This window comes from Papio anubis, chromosome 9 (genome assembly GCF_008728515.1).
Source record: "Papio anubis isolate 15944 chromosome 9, Panubis1.0, whole genome shotgun sequence".
Classification (NCBI taxonomy): Eukaryota; Metazoa; Chordata; class Mammalia; order Primates; family Cercopithecidae; genus Papio; species Papio anubis.
Window position 1 is genome coordinate 106,950,824 of NC_044984.1, and position 7,810 is coordinate 106,958,633.

At 41.7% G+C, this 7,810-nt stretch overlaps 1 long non-coding RNA gene across 1 annotated transcript in view; it reads left to right on the top strand.

The window, feature by feature from the left end:
- LOC116268936 overlaps positions 1-7,579 on the top strand; it is a 39,228-nt gene extending 31,649 nt beyond the window's left edge. Inside the window, exons 2-3 of the long non-coding RNA XR_004176207.1 lie at positions 6,244-6,293; positions 7,073-7,579. This is a non-coding gene — a long non-coding RNA (uncharacterized LOC116268936). The remainder of the gene's footprint in view (positions 1-6,243; positions 6,294-7,072) is intronic.
- Positions 7,580-7,810: the final 231 nt, after the last annotated feature.

Genomic DNA, 7,810 nt, shown 5'->3' on the forward strand with positions numbered 1-7,810 from the left:
TCAATCAATATGTGTGAATGAATGAATGAGCAAGTGAGTGAATAAATGATTCCCTGGGATATTTCTCTCTTGAGAAAAATCAGGTTATTGGAATACTGCCATTTCCTATCTGTGGAAATACAGAGATTGGTATGATGGCTTGGGGTAAAGGTGTGGAAGAATGCTGGGGGTGGCTCCAGATAGAAATATCTTATTCTGGCCGGGCGCGGTGGCTCAAGCCTGTAATCCCAGCACTTTGGGAGGCCGAGATGGGCGGATCACGAGGTCAGGAGATCGAGACCATCCTGGCTAACACGGTGAAACCCCGTCTCTACTAAAAATACAAAAAACTAGCCGGGCGAGGTGGCAGGCGCCTGTAGTCCCAGCTACTCGGGAGGCTGAGGCAGGAGAATGGCGTGAACGCGGGAGGCGGAGCTTGCAGTGAGCTGAGATCCGGCCACTGTACTCCAGCCTGGGCGGCAGAGCAAGACTCCGTCTCAAAAAAAAAAAAAAAAAAAAAAGAATTTGGGTACAAATGGTTTATTTGGCAGGTGATCTCAGAAAACACAGGTCAGGGAGTTGGGAGGTGAGACAGGGAGGGGAAGAAAGTCAACAGATTTTGTTCTGCAAAAAATATAACTACCATTTGATCCAGCAATCCCACTATTGGATTTCAATCCAAAGGAAAAGAAATCATTAAAGAAAAAAGATACCTACACTTGTATGTTTATCACAGCACTATTCACAAAAGCTAAGTGTCTATCAACAGATGAATGGATAAAGAAAACATGGTATATATACCATGGAATACTACTCAGTCATGCAAAGAATGAAAGCATGCCTTTTGCAGCAATGTGGATGGAACTGGAGGCCATTATCTTAAGTGAAATCACTCAGAAATAGAAAGTCAAATACTGCATGTTCTCACTTTTAAGTGGGAGCTAAATAATGTGCACTCGTGGGCGTAGAGAGTGGAATAATAAACACCGGAGACTTGGAAGGGTGGGAGTGTGCAAGGGAGCTGAAGTATGAGAGATTATCTAATGGTACAATGTACACTATTCGGATGATGGTTGCACTACAAGCCCAGGCTTCACTAGGAAATATCTCCATGTAGCAAAACTGCATGCGTACCTTCTAAATCTATAAATAAAATGAAGGATATTGTTCAGATTGAGCCTGTTTGCACTGTGGGTGATTGGAGTTCAGTCCTGCTGGGGAACGCTGGGAGAGGGTGCAGAACACAAGCTACAGAGTTAACCTACCTGAGGGGAGTTTGTCCTTCAGCACTCACCTCTTGTGGACTGGGTTGCTCCTGATGGCATGAATGCCCTGTCACTTCTGATCTACCCTGCAAATGGGCCAAAAAAACCACCTGGGGCAGGCAGTCACAGGTGCATGCCATTTGATGAGTACATAGAAGATATGGTGCAACACCCTCCATCTCTGCTACAGTGAGAAACATTTATTGAGCACCTACTATATGCCAGGTACTTTCATATGTTAGCTCATTCTTTTGATCTCTTGAACTCCACCAAAGATCCTCAAATAACCATCTTTAACAGCTTTGCTCAGTCCTTACTCATCCTCATCTTTAGCTGCCATGTAGATGAGGTCAATATCCACAAGAAACTCACCTGCGTGGGGAAGAAACTCGCTTTCCAGTACAGTACATAGCTATATAATAAAAGCAGTGTTATCCTGAATAGCTGCAGCTCATTTCATGGAAGGAAACTGAAAATAAAGTCAACACAGAGAAAAGCAGAGTCATGCCCTGGGGAGAGACCAAGCTTTGATCACATCATTTGAGTGCCTGGATGCAGCTGTACCTGAAGCAAAAGACTCCCAGGCATTATGTCAAGGACAATAAATTTTCGTTTGCTTTTTTTAAACTTTAAAAGTTGAGTATTGTTCAGCTATAAGCTGGAGAGTTCTGACTGATAGTCAAACAGATACAGTGAAAGTTGTGTAAATAAATAAACTTTATGAATGAGATCCAGAGTTTGAAATGATAGTTACTAGACCAAACCACAAGGCAACATTGATTTTAATATCACACCGTATACCACCCTGGATTTTTCCCCCTACAACAAAGGGTCATGTTGTCCAACATCATTATGTATGAGTTTTTGCTTTGTTTGGAGTTAGCACACTTGGTCTCGTTAAATGTCTGCCGGTTTCTTTGGTTGTGTCCTTATCTATGTGGCTTTTTTCTGATTCTCTGGGGTATAAATCATCCAGGCACGTTATGTATCTTCTCAGTTTATTGCCAGGAAAATTTGTTGTTCTCTGAAATGTGTGCTTGAACCACTGGAGCAGAGCACTTACCACTGTGTTTTAAGATTATCACAAGAAAAAAAATTCTGCAAGCAGTGCTTGAACTAAATTAGGATCTTGCTTTTAGAGAGGCAGGTGTAGGGTGTTTCAAAGCAAAGTGAGCTCTCCTTTGCCAATTTCATCTTTCTACTCCATCTGGAGCTTGAATTTCCATCCTTGGTGGTAAATCACATCTGCTTTGGATTTCATAGGATGTCTCTTAAGTATCTTCACAGAATTGTTCAAAGATTGCAATCGCTTCTAGTAGATCTGATTCATAAGTTCGTGGGTGCAGCAGCTGCTCTCTGAATCAATTTGTCAATGTGAGTGGCGTTTTGAATGGGGGCAGAGATGGGAGCGGACAGCCGGTAGACAGCCATAGGAGGCGGTTTTATAGAAGAGTGGTAAGCCACAAGGGTACCATCCCACGTTAAAATCCCAGCTCTGCCACTAGCTATGGGACTCTGGTTGATTTTCATATTGTTTTGAGCTTCAGTTTTCTCATCTGTAAAATGAGGTTAATAACAGTATCTGCCTCATAGATTGCACTGGATTAAATCTGAGAAGAAACGTACACCATTTAGTCTGGTGGCAGAGTTGCAGGTGCCATGTGCTATGGGCACATAGTAAATGTTCATTAAATGGTAGCTATTTGTATGCACCAGGATGCTTTTGATGTGACCAAAAGAAAAAGTATCCTGATTTAATTGGTTTAAACGAGAAAGAAAAAGTTATTATCGTATGTAACAGTGACTCCAGGATTAATTCAGTGCTTTGACAACTTCACCAAGACCAACGTTCTCCTTATATTTCTCCTTTGTCATCTTAATGTCAGTAAGTAGCCCTAATGGTGATAAGATAGCTCTCTCAGTTCTAGATGTTATTTTCAGATGTAATATAATGTCCATCCATGGAAGAGGCTCCATTTTCGTTTGTGTGCCTCTTTTTAAGAGCAAAAATACCTTTCTCTAAAGACCCTGGCAAACGTCCACTCACATATCACAGGCTGTGGGTCATCAGGGACCCTGAAAAGTGCAGTAGTTGGAGGCTTTCAGCCGCTCACACTTCTCCCAGCCACCTCTCATGACCAGTACATCACCAAACAGGTTTGGGGAGCCTCCCTTTTCTCAGTCTCAAAATGATTATGTGCACAGTGAGGTTGGACAGTTTCCTGTCTACTAGCTGTGTGACTTTGGAAAAGTGGTGTCCCCTCTCTGAGCCTCCATTTTTCCATCCCTAATGTTAATTCCACTTTTCAATACTCACTGTTTGCTGATTGTTTGCCAGATGACACTTGAGGGGCTTGGGACTCAACAGTGAACAAAACACACAGTCCCTGTCCTCGTGTTGCTGATGCCTGGTGAGAGTCCCCAACTTACAGGGTTGGTTTGATGACCGATGTGGAGATGACCTTGTAAATGGGCTGGTCCTAACTGCATGGTCTCTTTCACTAACACTGGAGGGTATGCATCCCACAGTTTTTGGACTGCGTTAATCTTAAAGGCGATGGGGGTACTCTGAAGTGTGAATTTAGCCACAGATTAGCTTAGGTTTATTTTTCCAGAGCACAGAACAGCTAAGAATCAAAGGAGGCGAGCTGTATCACACTTGCACAAACCAGTTTTTCTTTTCTGGATTGAAGACCCACATTTTATGCTTAATGGACCAAAGTGATATTTCCCTTGGCCTGTCTTTTTTGGAGATATCTTTAAAAAAATCTGTCCCATCTTTATCAATATCATGACGATTACAACCCCACCTCAAGCCATTTGTTGGCTAAGAATTTGAGTTCTGGAGCCAGATTATACATTTGAACCCTTGCTCTGCTACTTACTGGCCATGTGACCCTGACCTAGTCTCTCTATGCCTCAGTTTTATAATCTGTACAATGGGAGAATAAAGGTAACTACTTCCTAGGATGGTTATATTTAGGGGTATATTTAGTTATCTTTTAGTGAATATCTACTGTGTGATAGGTGTGTTATTCTTGGTGCTGGAGACAGCAGTGAATAAAACAGAGAGATGTTCTAATGGGGGTAATAGGCAATAAATGAGTAAATTTCATGCTGCAATCAACAGAATAAGCCATGAAGAAAAATAAACCAGGGTAGTGGGGCTAGAGAGGGTGGGTGTGTGTGTGTGTGTGTGTGTGTGTGTGTGTTGCTTTAGGTTTGACGGTCAGGAATGGCCTCTCTAGGGATGTTCCTTTGAGCAAAGATGTGGAGACAGTGAGTCATATGGATATACAAAGGAGGGAAGAGGAGGGAAAAGCTCTTCCAGGCAGAGGGAACTGTAGGTGCAAAGGCCCTGAGGCAGCAAACAGTTTGAGGAATAGCAAGGAGGGTGGTGGGTGCAGCTGCAACAGAATAAATGGGAAAAAGCTTAAGTGAGTGAATCAAAGTCAAATGCTTTGAAAAGTGCCTGGCATGTAGTAAATGCTTGATACATGTTAGTTGTTATCATTCCTGTTATTATTCTTGCTATTAGTCTTAGAATATTAGACTCATTTTGAGGAGGCAATTCAGACTATGTTTTTTCCTGACATTATAAAATATATTAAAAAATCAATTTGGTTTTCTTCTATGTTGAAAGGAATATGTCTATAATCATTGTAGATCATCTGGAAAATACAGTTGAGGAGACAGATGGAGACAATCACTGTTAATGTTTTAGTGTATTTCCCACTGGTATTTTTATATGCTTAGTTTTTAATTTATCACAACTGTGATCACTACATATACTATATACAATTCTATATTCCATTTTTTTACTTGACCTGATAACATAAATATTTCCCATAAAGGTGTAATACATAATTTGTTATGGTTGAATAATGTTCCACTGAGTGGAATGTACTTATTTCCCAGTTAACAGGCATTTAGTTTGCTTTTCATTTTTCTCAGTATACATACTGTGCAAAATGCTTTTGTTTTCCTTTGACTTAGGGTTGTTTCTGTAGGTGACATTCTCAGAGATAAAATTACTGATTAGGCCAGGTGTGGTGGCTCACTCTCCGGGAATCCCAGCACTTTGGGAGGCTGAGGTGGGAGGATCGCTGAGCCCAGGAGTTTGAGACCAGCCTAGGCAACATAGTGAAACCCCATCTCTACAAAAAAAAAAAAAAAAAAAAAAATAGCTGGGTGTTGTGGCACATGTCTGTAATCCCAGCTACTCAAAAGGCTGAGGTGGGAGGATCACCTGAGCCTGGGAGTTTGAGGCTGCAGTGAGCTGTGATTATGCTACTGTACTCTAGCCTGGGTGACAGAGCAAGACATTGTCTCAAAAAACAAAACAAACAAACAAAAAATTACTGATTTAAAATTCTTGGTGGTTGGTTTTTCCTTTACATGAATTTATTTATTTATTTATTTTGAGACAGAGTCTCACTCTGTCGCCCAGGCTGGAGTGCAGTGGTGCGATCTCGAATCACTGCAACCTCCACCTCCCAGGTTCAAACAATTCTCGTGCCTCAGCCTTCCGAGTAGTTCAGATTACAGGCATGTGCCTCTGCACCTGGCTAATTTTTGTGTTTTTAGTAGAGATGGGGTTTCATCATGTTGGCCGGATTGGTCTCAAACTCCTGGCCTCAAGGCCCACCTCGGCCTTGCAAAGTGCTGAGATTACAGGCGTGGGCCACCATGCCAGGCCCCTTTACACAAATTTAAAACCAATAGTATTTATTTTTGTGGTTCTTTGATGTAGAATACACCAGATCTCTTGGTAGACTTCAGATAGTGCTACATTCCATTTTATTCCCTTTCAGAGTTGGAAAAGTTCATGTCCATTCATCTTGGAGAGTAATGAGATTTTCTATTTTGTGCCCTGGCACATTTTTATTTTGAATTATTTAAAATAACTCTCTATGCAATGCTTTAGTGAGAATTTATGACCATTGGTACTACTGGACTAAGGTGATGGAGGCAGTAAGAATGAAATTTTTTTCCATAGGTCATCAGTTGGGTCAAAGATGGAGCTACTAGCCAGGACTGAGCTCTGAGGTAAGTCCCACCAGCTCTTTGGGCCTCAGTTTCCCCATCTGTATCAAAGATTGCAGGACTTGTGTATTCTTATCATTTGTTATATATCAGGCCCAGTCCTAAGCAATATGTGCATTCACAGATGTAAGTTCTTATAGTAATTGCGTGCTCATACTTTGAGGAATACTGCATTAGACTATAAACTCCATGAAGGCAGACACCTCATTTTGTTTTATTCACCATTTGTATTAGCCTGTTAGGGCTGCCATAATGAAATGCCACAGGCTGGGTCGCTTAAACAATGGCAATTTATTTCTCACAGTTCTGGAGGCTGAAAGTCCAAGATCACGGTGTCAGCAGGGTTGGTTTCTCCTGAGGCCTCTCTCCCTGGCTTGCAGACGGCCGCCTTCTCATTGTGCTCTCACATGGCTTTCCTACGTGTGCACACATCCCTAGTGTCTCTTCCTCTTCTTATAAGGGTCCTACCCTATTGGCCTCATTTTGACTTAACCATTTAAAGACCTTATCTCCAAACACAGTTGCATTCTGAGGTCCTAGGGTTGGGATTTCAACATATGAATTTTGGGAGGTTATAGACAGTCAATGTAGATCCAGCTTTTAGCACCACTGTTATCATCATATATTAAGCAGCAAATGCAGATCCACATCCCCTCAGTTCCTGGATGTAGAACAAATGAGTGAATGAAGTCTGGGAAAACTGACATTTCCAGTTCAGTCCCAGCAGCCAGGGCAATTGCATGCTACATTATCTCATCTCTAATTTTATCCCCGTTCTGCAGGTGTGGACATTGAGGTGTAGATGTGTGAAATGGCTCAATGAAGGTCACATAGCCACTTATGGAGGAAGTGGGACTTGAGTCCGGGCCTCCCTGATGTCAGGGCCAGAATTTCTAACCTCTCTGCTGCACTGAGAAGATTGGCTTGATCATTGCTAAGCTCCCTTAATCCAATTTTAGAATTTTCTACAAATCTTCCTCTCTTCCTTGAACTAAGGCTTCCTTATCAGATTGGGTAAGAAAAAGCCAAGAAGAAATTCTTGCACAATGAGGGATGATTTGGGGTCCAAAAGTGGAATCTTTCTTATCCCCTTTTATATATCCTTTTTTATTCTTGTGTTTTGTTTGTTTGTTTGTTTGTTTTTAACAAAATGTAACTTATGCCAGCTCCATGAAGCAGAAAGTTTTGACTTTTTTTCCCCAGTGCTGAATCCTAGCTCCTAGAATAGTGTCTGACACATGAAGACAATAAATATTTATTGAATGAATTAATAGATATGTATGCACATTTACTTTTTTTTTTTTTTTTTTTTTTTTGAGATAGGGTCTCACTCTGTCACCCAGGCTGGAGTGCAGTGGCAGATCGTAGCTCACTGCAACCTCCGCCTCCTGGGCTCAAGCGATCCTTCCATCTTAGCCTCCTGAGTAGCTGGGACCACAGGTGAGTGACATTACATCTGGCTAATTTTTTAATGTTTTTGTAGAGACAGGGGTCTCACTGTGTGGCCTGGCCTGGTCTGG